The sequence below is a fragment of the Euprymna scolopes genome, chromosome 19, assembly GCF_053919585.1.
Source record: "Euprymna scolopes isolate OS-2025 chromosome 19, ASM5391958v1, whole genome shotgun sequence".
Taxonomy (NCBI): domain Eukaryota; kingdom Metazoa; phylum Mollusca; class Cephalopoda; order Sepiida; family Sepiolidae; genus Euprymna; species Euprymna scolopes.
This window is the reverse complement of record NC_136500.1, coordinates 129,877,946-129,890,445: the sequence shown is the minus strand read 5'-3', so window position 1 is coordinate 129,890,445 and position 12,500 is coordinate 129,877,946. Positions and strand designations below refer to the sequence as shown.

General features: G+C 33.3%; 1 protein-coding gene and 1 pseudogene across 2 annotated transcripts in view; both read right to left on the bottom strand.

Annotated features, from left to right (window-relative positions):
* Nucleotides 1-12,500, bottom strand: part of LOC145239969 (uncharacterized) — a 1,025,820-nt gene that overhangs the window by 229,110 nt on the left and 784,210 nt on the right. The window lies entirely within an intron of this gene.
* Nucleotides 220-346, bottom strand: LOC145240501 (U2 spliceosomal RNA; annotated as a pseudogene).

The window sequence follows — 12,500 nt, the reverse complement described above, 5'->3', positions numbered from 1 at the left end:
CCATTAGTTGCGTGCTCTCGTGTAATGAATGAATGCGTGAATGTAGGATAAAATAAATAAATAAAAAGTAAATGACTTAGAATGACTTTAATGAACTTAAGGATGAATTGAATGACCTTTAGAATGACTTGAATGCTTAAAAAATAACTGGGATCCTTCAAAAACAACTTGAATAATCTGGAGAATGACTTAAATGGCTTTGAGACTGACTGGTTGTAAAGTGGGTGATCATTTTACATTAAATTAATACAGAAAAGTAATCCCCCACTTTATATCACAATAAGTACAGTATGTAGTAAGAATAGATACTACACTTTGATCTTGGCCAAAAGGCCAAGAAAAGGATATTTATTTGCCCCCCCACACCGAGCAAATTAGGCACAAGGCCGCTTTTAAAAGTGAGGAGTGAAGGGGAAATGGGGACCAACTCCCTGGGGAGCAGGGACGCTGGATAGTGACAATTGGTATGAAGGGATGCTCCTACATTGACCAAGGTCTTATATACGAGATTGTCCCCACATATGGTCTTTGCTTGCAGTATCTGCCGGAACAGATACTACACTTTGATCTTGGCCAAATGGCCAAGAAAAGGAGGCATTTATTTGCTCCCCCACCGAGCAAATTAGGCACAAGGCCGATTTTTAATGTGAGGAGTGAAGGGGAAATGGGCACCAACTCCCCGGGAAGTAGTAGTAGTGACAATTGGTATGAAGGGTTGCCTCTACCAAGGTTTTATATGTGGGACTGCCCCCCCCATATGGTCCTTGCTTGCAGTATCTGCCGAAACAGATACTATACATTGATCTTGGCCAAAAGGCCAAGAAAAACTTAAAAAGCTAAGAACAGCATCTATTAACAACAGGCGTTTGATCTTAACCAAAAAGACCAAGCACAAAAGTGTTACGGACAGACCGACAGACCGAACGACGGACCGACGGACCGAGGGAGTGACTTATAGAGTCGCTTGCACGCGACTAAAAACACACTTATTTCATATCAGTTACACACCTACATTTGAATTTTAACAGACATATTTTTTAGCGGACATATTTTTTCCAGAAAGAATATTAAATGCGTTATATCTTTTAAAAATATATTAACGGCTATATGACGGCTCCCTTTAACAACGCAAGCTCCCCACATTTTTTAAAAATTTCCAACGTCTTTTTCCGTTTCTAAAATGGAACAGCGTCACACTTTTCACAAGAAAATTTTCAAATATTTGTACTGGTGTTTTTGTTTTGTTAATTTCATTCATCAAGAGGAAGTCTCAAAATAAAAATGAAACGTTGATGAACACATAACTTTGTTTATTCATTTTTCTCACTCTCTTTTTATATCGGGTTGACAAGAAAGTTTTTAACATTGGAATTCAGATGAACATATCTCGTTTCACAGAAAATCTTTTTGATCGAAATAAGTATCATAGGTATTAACATACTCTTGCCAACGCAAAAATGTATATTTATGTCAGTAGCGGAAAAATCTTGCGTTCTGCTGGCGATGAAGTCGCTGAAAGTGAATTGTGACTTGCGATTCAAAGTTGGTTTATTACGACAACTTGTGACGCTCAGCTCAATGGTTAGACGCCGGCGAAGCTCCACGACACTTCTCAAAGCCAGAGTTGCACCAAAAAAAAGGTCATGCTGACTTGTTAGTGGTCTAGGACCGGTCTACTTCATTACAGCTTTTTGAATTTAGGCGACACCATTACGACGGAGAAGTACTATCAACAAATAAATGAAATGCATAAGAAACTTCGACAACAACGCTCAGCATTACTCAACAGAAAAAACCCAAATTCTTCTTTACGACAATGCCGGAGTGCACGTTGCATTGTTATACTCACCCTGCAGAAGTTGAACAAATTGGCCTATGAAACTCTGCCTCATCCATCACACTCCCCAGACACCTCATCTACGACTACCACTTTTTCAATCATTTCAAAAACTCTGTGCATGAAAAATGTTAAAAAAAAAAAATATCAAAAACGCTTTCAGCGACTTTATCGCCATCAGATCATAAGATTTTTACGTTAATTGCATAAGCACACTTGTTTTGCATTGGCAGAAGTATGTGAATTCTGATGGTGCTCATTTCGATATTTTTTTTTTGTTTGAGCCGTGATATGTTCATCTGAATTTAAAAGTTAAAAAATGCAAGAACTTTTTTGTCGAGCTAATATAATTATTTCCGCAATCAAATAACGTCGCAGCGCACATAAACCATACCTGCCAATAAACAGGGAGTCTAAGGCTTGAGTTTCGCTCTTATTGTCGCTCACTTTTTATTTATTTTAAACGATATATACAGATTCTTTGAAATTTTAAACATTATATATAGAACTTGGTATGATTTTATACAATATAAACCATTTTTATTTTTAATTTAAGACAATATAAACAAATTTTTTATATAATTTATACAATATAATCGTTTTATTCTTAATTTTATACAAATTGTTTTAACAAATATCGTTGGCGAATGCTTTTGATTGTAGCGTACAGTTAACTGTCAACATATAACATCTAACTCTTTTTATAAATATTTTTTAACAATTGGTTTGCGTTATAAATAATAAATCGGGCAAGATTGGAAATTGAGTGGCAAAGTACTCTTGATCTCTATATCCCATAAAACAAACAAAATTCCCCTAATTACCTTTATGTTACCATGCAAACAATATGTAAACAATAATATCGATATTTCAGATGTAAACTGTTTTAAATAAGCAGAAATCTTATTTTTAAAATAAATGATATAAACATAACTTTTTCTTTAAAATAATAAACACTTTTTATTCATTTAAACAATATATACACTGTATTCCGTATCCACTGGTCGCCACGTTTGTTTTCGCGCGCCTGTTTATTCATTTTTTCATGTTTATACATAAATTCCGTATACTCACTCGCACTTTTATACGTTAATTCTGTATACTCATTACTCCATAGCGAGAAATAACATAAACTGAACCACCGGATCACAGGTAGTCTAGTCTAGTCTAGTTTATATATATATATATATATATATATATATATATATATATATATATATATATATATATGAGCAAACAGTTAATGAAATATGTTAAAAAACACTTTGAAATGAGTTAAAGACATATTTAATTTGAAAAGGAAACACTAGATAAATGGATAGTCCTTAATCCGCGGAGTTTCGAAGAAATACTCTCCTTCTCATCAGAGGGTAGGAATTAGCAAAATGCAGGATTGGATTTTGCATGCAGAAGTATTTTATGAAACAACAAATAAGTCAAAGATCTTACTTGAAAACAAAATAAATTAAGCAGAGGGAATATGGTAAAGAAAAAGGTGATTTCACATTAATGGATAGTCTAATGGAAGATAAAAAAAATCCAGTATATATATATATATATATATATATATATATATATATATATATATATATATATATATATATATATAATAGGACAACAAGAGTATGAAATGAAGACACAAAGTAATATATTGGTAGATATAGAATGGATCATTTATTGAATAATGGAATACAAGCAAAGTTTGGGAGATAGAAGGGACTCTTTATGCCAGGGCATTTCTAAGCTTAATCCTTCTCATCAGAAGAGTAGAGAAGGTGCTAGGTAGCATGAGGAAGATGCGGCGTCAGGTTCATTAGGGACGAAAAACATGAAGAGGAATTATAGAATGTTGGGGGAGGCTTTATTGAATTCTAAATAAATAAGGAGAAGCTTGTTATATATAGTATGATATATGATTGTATTTGGTCTTTGACATAGTGTTGAGATTAAGGGGTATATATATATTAGGGTTAAATTGGGGGTGTATTGTTGCTGCGTGGTAATTTATTTTAACCGGTTTTAAGGTGTCTATTTTCTATGGAGTGGTAATTTTGATTAGTGTCACCTAAACGGCAAATGGCAGTTATAAAATCGCTTATAATTTTTTTTTTGGTGGGGTATGTAAAGTTGTAAAACTGAAAGGTAATATTCGGCAATATATTTATAAGTTTCTTCTAATGATATAGAGAGTATGATTATAAGGGGGCGGTCGAAGATTAGGATGACAATGACTATGAGTGCATTTAACTTGATGCAAAAAGTTAAGGGTACATATAGATGGAAAGTGGAGGAGTAGCTACTTATGAGAGTGGTAAAAATATAACAAATAATAGTAGGGTAATTATAATAGTACGAAAGATAATAATAATGAAAATTATAGTAATAATAAAGATGAAAATAAAATAGAAGTAAAATTGAAGACAAAAATGAAGATAAAGATAAAGAAAAACATTAAAGATAAACATTAAAAATAAACGTTAAAGATAATATTACTAATTACCAGTGATAAAAGTAAATTCAAAGTTAAAGTTAATAACAGTGAAAATGAAGATAATGGTAGCGGTTATGGTAGCAATTACGGGGATAATAACGGGGATAATAATAATAACATCAATTATAATAATAATAATAATAATAATAATAATAATAATAATAATAGCGGTAAAAACAAAGCAGTAATAATAATGATAATAATAAAGATAGTAGTAACAATACTACTATCACTACCTCCACCATCACAACCACTACTACTAATACTAATAATAATGAAAATACTGTTAATAATAATTATTAGGGGTGCGTAAAAGAAAGGGATACAGACAAGTGGGGGTCAGAGTAGCAGGAAATGGGGTTGAGTAGTGAGGGGTAAGTGGTTCCGTAAAAAATAAAGTAAAATAAAGGAATATATATATATATATACATATATATATATATATACACATATATATACGCATATACACATACAAACACAGATTTAAAAAAATAGATGTAGAATAAGCCGAGAAAGCGCAAGAGTTCGTTGAGCAAAAAGCCCTTGGGTTTAAATTAAATTAAAGGATTGCTTCACTGGGAACGATAGTTTCAAGGGTCTACATTAAAACTGTAAATTTCTTGAAGTTCGATTATAAAGGCCATCAAATTTACTTTTCTTTTAATGATTTGGAATTCATTCCATTTGCACTTTTTTCCAATGAACTTTGCCTTTTGGATGATTTTGGACCATTTGGAATTTACCCAGTGGATTGAAAATTTAAATTCGACCGTTTTGGATTTTACCATTTTTGGATTTTTACCCTTCACCGGACTATCCATTCATGTGAAATCTTTTTATTATTTTTCTTTTGCCTCCTGTTCCCCTTACCTCACCCTTTTTTTTAATCAAGTAAGATCTTTGACTTACTTGTAGTTTCATTAAATACTTTTATATGCAAAATCCGATCCTGCATTTTGCTAATTCCTGCCCTCTGATGAGAAGGAGAGTATTTCTTCGAAACTCCGCGGATTAAGGACTATCCACTTATCTTGTGCTTCCTTTTTTAAATTAAATATGTTTTTAACTCTTTTTCAAGATGTCTTTTAACATATTTTATTAATCATTTGTTCATGTATATATATATCATTGAACGATGTCAAAACATCGTTAATACACTACCTGCACAGCAGCTGCCGATTAGCGTAATGGTTCGAAGCCTTGACTCTCGATCCTGGCTTGAGGTAGTTGCCTGAATAGCCGCACTGATGAGCTGGGATACAGCCTAACAGCAACATCTGTGGATGACACTATATATATATATATATATATATATATATATATATATATATATATATATATATAGTCATCCACTTATATTACTGTTTCATATATATCCGTGGGAGTGAAAAGATCAAATTTACTTGTTTAAGAAGAGACTTATCGGGATATAATAAAGCTGAACAATTTTTTTTTGATCTTATATAGGTATCAGGTGAGAAAATAAATATATAAATATATATATATATATATATATATATATATAAGTTTTATATTGGCTAAATACATATTAAAATGCATAATAAATTTAAAAAATAAAAAATGAAAATAAAGGTTAGCTAACCAGGTTTCGTTCCTCACTTATTAAAGCTAAATCGAAGAAAATACGATTTAAAACAAACAAAAAAAGTCATGAATATGGCGGGAGTAGATGAAAAAAGAACAGAAATAAACGGGGGGAAGAAATTACATAGAGATTTATTTAGCTTTGATAAGTGAGGAACGAAAGCTGGTTAGCTAACCTTTTTTTTCATTTTTTATTTTAAATTCATTATGCTTTTTGGTCTGCATTTAGCCGTTATAAAATTCTGTACCCCCCGGAAAATATTCAACTATATAAGTTTATTCATTTGTTTAATAGGTTTATACATCAATTGGGGTATTTGGGTAAAAAGGAACTCTTCATGTCATAGTATTTCGAAGCCTTATGCTTCTCATCAGAAGAGTAGAGAAGATGCTAGGTAACAAAATGGGGATGCTACATCTAGCGATAGTTTCATTCGGAGCGAAATAAATTATTGAGGTTATTTGGGAGAACTATAATGTATCTCTGTGATAAAGGATAAAGATAAAATAAGTTACAACCCGTTAGTTTTTGATAATCGTGTATTAGTGCTATGTTACCGAAGTACATCGTTCTCCCATTGTTAGCATTGAGGTTACTTCTGCGTTTCTTGTGGTCAACTGGTGTTAATTGCATCATTTGGTTTGCGTTTTATTGTTGATGATTCGTATTTTACGTTTTCAATATACACAAGTGGGGATTTCTGTGAATATATATACATGCATATATATATATATATATATATATATATATATATATATATATAGGCTTTCGAGCAGGATCGATACTGAGCGTCAACGAAGAGACCGTATATAGTTTATAAAATTTAAGCGAAGAAATATCTTTTCGACCATCAGAACATAATTATGTTCATAATTTTTAAGACCCGTATTTAAAACATTAGTAAGAATTATGCTTTTTTCCTTGTAATTAAACACTGTTTATTTTTCGCTTGAGATGTTCGAAAGTAGAAAAGATGTTGTTAGATAGATGCGCGATAACAATATATATATATATATATATATATATATATATATATATACGGAGAGAGAGAGGGCGAGAGAGAGAGAGAGAGAGAGTCCAAGAGGGAAACCCGACATTGCTAAGAATTGAATGATGATCAACGGATATTTCATATTCCTAAATTTTTATTGTCATCGAAATCCATGAAATCGCCTGGGAAGAAAGTTTCACATGCCTCCATGCAGTAACTTAGTCCAAAATATATGTTATTCTACATTTCACTCTAGAGAAGCTACTGCTTCTTTTATAAAATTATTCTATATAAATTTTTTCCAGTTTACAAAAAACAATATTAAGAAATTTACGTGCGGGGTTTGAACCTACAGACCACGTCATGTACCCCCGCTAAAAAAAAACAAAACGCTAGCAACTTACCCGCATTGCAATTTTCACTTGTTGTTGTTTTATCATTGTTGCTAAACGATGGCATAAAAAAAATGGCTTTACCGATGATAGATAAATTGTAATAACAGTTTGGATTATCGATTATCGGTAATTATCGGAGGTATACTGTGACAAATTTTAATTAAGATTACTCCCAAATTTATACACTAAATTCTGTAAATTCTAAAGAAAATCTTGTTGCAATATTTTTGGACTGCAATGGGGTATGATCCATCACAGTCGAGAGATTCTATTTCTAAACAATGCTGCTAGGGATTGACGAATCAAATTAATTCACGTTCCGCTACCAACCAAATAGAAACCAAAATTGCTCCATAAAAATTAAACCTTTTCTGTAGCAGTTCGCATATGTTTTCTTCATATCAATACGGAAGAATATTTCGCTCTGTTGCTTCCAACTCAAGAACTGTCTACTGAGAACCACTCACCTCCAGGACTTGTGTAGAACAACTAATCAATCGGAAACTGTTCTGTCTACTGAGAACTCCTCACCTCCAGGACTTGTGTAGAACATCTAACTATAGGAAACTATTCTAAAACTAAACATGGCTTACAACCCTAGAAGTCTGTTCAGCCGTTCCGGTCTATAAGGAAAGAACTTATGCACACAGACAAAGTTGCACTTATATAATTATATATATATATATATATATATATATATATATATATATATATATATATATATATATATAAACATATGAAAGAGTGCTCAAATGCGTGTTTTTTAAATGATAATATACAATTCTTTATTGATTAAATATCAATAGCAGCGATTGCTCAGATTATATAGAAATCAACTCGAGCTAGGTTTGATTTTCAGATAAGCTGGCAACCGCTGGTATAGATCGCTAATTAATAATATATAATATACACACACAATACACACTCGCTCACTCACATACATACATACATACATACATACATACATACATACACACACACACACTATATGGATATATGTATATTTGACCGCATTGAATGCAAGGAACAACCTCTTAGAAATTACCAAAACATCATTTTTATTTTACTTTCAGAGCATACAATTATTTCGGCATACAAATAATATATTTATAATGTCCAGAATGTATAATGTATTTAACTTTTTATCTAAAGGCAACTCTCTGTTCTCAGGTAAATAGATAAAACGGCAACCTTCAGAGGGGAATTGTGTTTGCATTGCACAAACATCTCATAAGTTTTATCATTATAGATTATCATTAGAGAAGTTGAGTTCATAAAAGATTTTTGCAGAAGTATTTTCATAGGAGTATTTTTTTAATTATACAAATTATAAACTGAATGTATACAACATAGGTTTATTATTTGAAAAGCACCGAGGACAGATTATACACCATTAAAAACTTTTTATGTCTTAAATCTGATATTGATTTTCTGAGCTATAATATCGTTGTCGATAACTTGATCACGATTTTATATTTTCTTTCTTGCTCCCGCTCTTTCTCTCTCCCCCCTCTCTCTCTCTCTCTCTCTCTCTCTCTCTCTCTCTATATATATATATATATATATATATATATATATATATATATCGTTCGTCCTTGGCAGAGCTCGGATACTTGTATACATATTGTTCTTTAGGATTGAGCCAGCCCCAGCTACGAAGTGACTTACGAGGCGCAACTTGCTGTCGCACACACTTTAGATGTAATCACCCGCTGCAGCAAATATGCGCTTGGCATGCAGGTTCAGGAAGGCATCCTAAAGCAAGTTGTCGATACGCCATTAAATGGGGTATTGCCATGTAGCCTGCGTGCAAGGCGAGTTTATTCTGATTTGCATGTCAACAGAAGAGAATTAGAATGTCTAAAGAAGAGAACTAGAATGTCTATAAAAGAGAATCAGAATGTCTACAGAAGAGAAACAGAATATCTACAGAAGAGAACTTGAATGTCTATAGAAGAGAATTAGAATGTCTACAGAAGAGAATTAGAATGTCTACAGAAGAGAATTAGAATGTCTACAGAAGAGAATTAGAATGTCTACAGAAGAGAATTAGAATGTCTACAGAAGGGAACTAGAATGTCTACAGAAGAGAATTAGAATGTCTAAAGATGAGAATTAGAATGTCTACAGATGAGAATTAGAATGTCTACAGAAGAGAACTAGAATGTCTACAGAAGAGAATTAGAATGTCTACAGAAGAGAATTAGAATGTCTACAGAAGAGAACTAGAATGTCTACAGAAGAGAATTAGAATGTCTAAAGAAGAGAATTAGAATGTCTACAGATGAGAATTAGAATGTCTACAGATGAGAATTAGAATGTCTACAGAAGAGAACTAGAATGTCTACAGAAGAGAATTAGAATGTCTACAGAAGAGAATTAGAATGTCTACAGAAGAGAATTAGAATGTCTACAGAAGGGAACTAGAATGTCTACAGAAGATAATTAGAATGTCTAAAGAAGAGAACTAGAATGTCTACAGATGAGAATTAGAATGTCTACAGATGAGAATTAGAATGTCTACAGATGAGAATTAGAATGTCTACAGAAGAGAACTAGAATGTCTACAGAAGAGAATTAGAATGTCTACAGAAGAGAATTAGAATGTCTACAGAAGAGAATTAGAATGTCTACAGAAGGGAACTAGAATGTCTACAGAAGAGAACTTGAATGTCTACAGAATAGAACTTGAATGTCTACAGAAGAGAACTGGACAAGCCGTTACAGGGAAGAAACTCAGAGAGCAGGAAAGTTTTCAGCATCTAGGGACCTCAACAGGGTCGGATTTTGCTGTTTGAGTAGGTCGGGGAAGTAATGGTGCCATACGTTCACGAACACATTCTGTGAAAGTACTTATAAAAAAGTGCAGCGTTTCAACACTGTGATGATGTGACAGTGGCTTCACCTGAGCAGACAGTGCGGGCTAGAGAGATACAGCGCGAGTAAAATTTTAACATATCTTTTTATTTCAATTTAGAACAAAGCATAGAGGCGATGCGACAGTGGCTCGAGCTTCACAGACGGTTAAAATGATATGGTGAGAATTAGGGCTAGTGTTATGGTAAGTATGTTTATCAGAGTACATTTTGTTAAAGGATTTATAAAAAAAACGTAAATCGATGCAACATTGTGGCGATGCGACTGTTGTTGGATCCTGACACAGGGGGGGTAGAAATATAATGTGCAGCAAAATTATGAAAAGCTATATTTTCGCACAAACGCTCATCCGTATTAGTTGGATTCTTCTTACTACTGTTCTCATGTTGAGTGCCATTTTACAACGTTTCAGTCTTCAGGTACTTACATGGCATGTGCTCGTCTGAGCTCCAATCTCTGGACCCCCTTGTCAGTCTTTCGCGATAAACACCTGTCTAGTTGAAACCACTGTAAAAAATTTTCCCCACTCTTTATCTGTGCCAAAACCAAAACGTTGATTCCATGAACAAAGTTTCTTTCTTAGAAGTGCACGCCTATGGAACTCTGTTCCGTTTGCCTGTTTCCCACCTGACTACAACCTGGATGTCTTAAAGTCCAACATAAACAAATTCCTGATGAACCGCCCCCTTAAGTAAGACACTTTATCAAATCTCCAACACTAACGTACTGTATACGCAATAACCCTTATCCCAGAGTGACTTCCGGGCCTTGATAATTGGTGATTACCTTGTAAAAAAAAGAAAAATATCTTGCCGAACTCAATAATCTTTCTGCCAAACTCGGAATCATTTCTATCGTACTCGGCTATCTGCACGAAATTTCGAACAGAACCATTTATTAAACCCAAAACGGTAGCATGCTGTCTTTTCGTCAGTCAGTGGTAAAAGTCCTAAGTAGTTCGTGGTTGTATTTCGTGTCGACCGCATTGAGGATTGAACCTTCAACCCACAGAAGAGTGTAACTTACAACTAAATTTCATAAAGTTTCGTAAACATTCTCTAAAAATTATTCATTTATTTTCTTCGTAACTAGAAAAAGAATATTGTTTAAATTTTTTTTTTCAATTACTTTTTCCTTGAATTATCTTCATAATAACAGAAAAAAAATTTCATTAAAAAAAATTGTCAGACTTTAAAAAGTGCAAAAAAACAAAAAACAAAAAAAAACAAACAAAAAAAAACACACGAAATTTTCAATTGGTAGCTTCCGGCGGTTTATGTGTAAACTGTCCGGAAATTTCTGATGATTGCACAGTCCTTATTCTGCATAAGTACCAAAAATCTCTAGTAGTCATCAAACAGAGTATTGTTCATCAGTGCGAAATAATAATGAATAAATCAAGGGTAAAAAAAAGTTTTGAGCGCCATTTTATTGACTAATTATCCTTCTATTATATATTTCTGATTCGTTGGTCAAACAACTTCTTGGGCGTTGCTTCAAACGTATATTATTTGATTGGTTAATGCGTAAAATGTAATATCCCACTTCAGACATCGCAAGAAAACAATAATGGCGCTAGATCTTCGATCTGATTACGAACTAAAACCGATAAGAATCCACGTATCGATTTCGTTCTGTTCGAACCTCATTACTGAATGGTTTTCTTAAGTATCATTGACGTTAAGTGAACAGTAACCAGATTCTCACATTTCATTATGAAACTGTTCTGAACCAAATATCAATGTTAATTCGTTCTATGATACTTGCCGAGCGACTCGGTGTTGCCCGGGAGCTTGCGTAATAAAATAGGTATTAAAAAGTGTAATACCTTCCTTTTAAATCCTATTTCAGTTTCTCTTCCTCCCTCGACCAGCCCTCATTCTTTGTTCTAACTATCTCAAACTTCCCCTCAGTCCACGTCTCTTAGATTCTCCCGTCTGATTCTATCTCTTTCTTTTACTCTCTCTCTCTCTCTGACTGTCTCTTCCTCTCTCTGCCTGGCAATTATGTGTATGTGTTTCCTTAAAGCAAATATACGTTTCCAATGCCTGTGTATATACATAGATATATGTAGAGGGCGTCCACAAAGTCTGGCTATATTATGTAGCCAGACTTTGTGGAAGCATCCTGTAGGTTATGTAGCCAGACTTTGTGGGCACCATGTATATATATATATATATATATATATATATATATATATATATATGTGTGTGTGTGTGTGTGTGTGTGCTCACAAAGTCTGGCTACATAACCTACAGGATGCTTACATGGTGCCGACAAAGTCTGGCTACATAACCTACAGG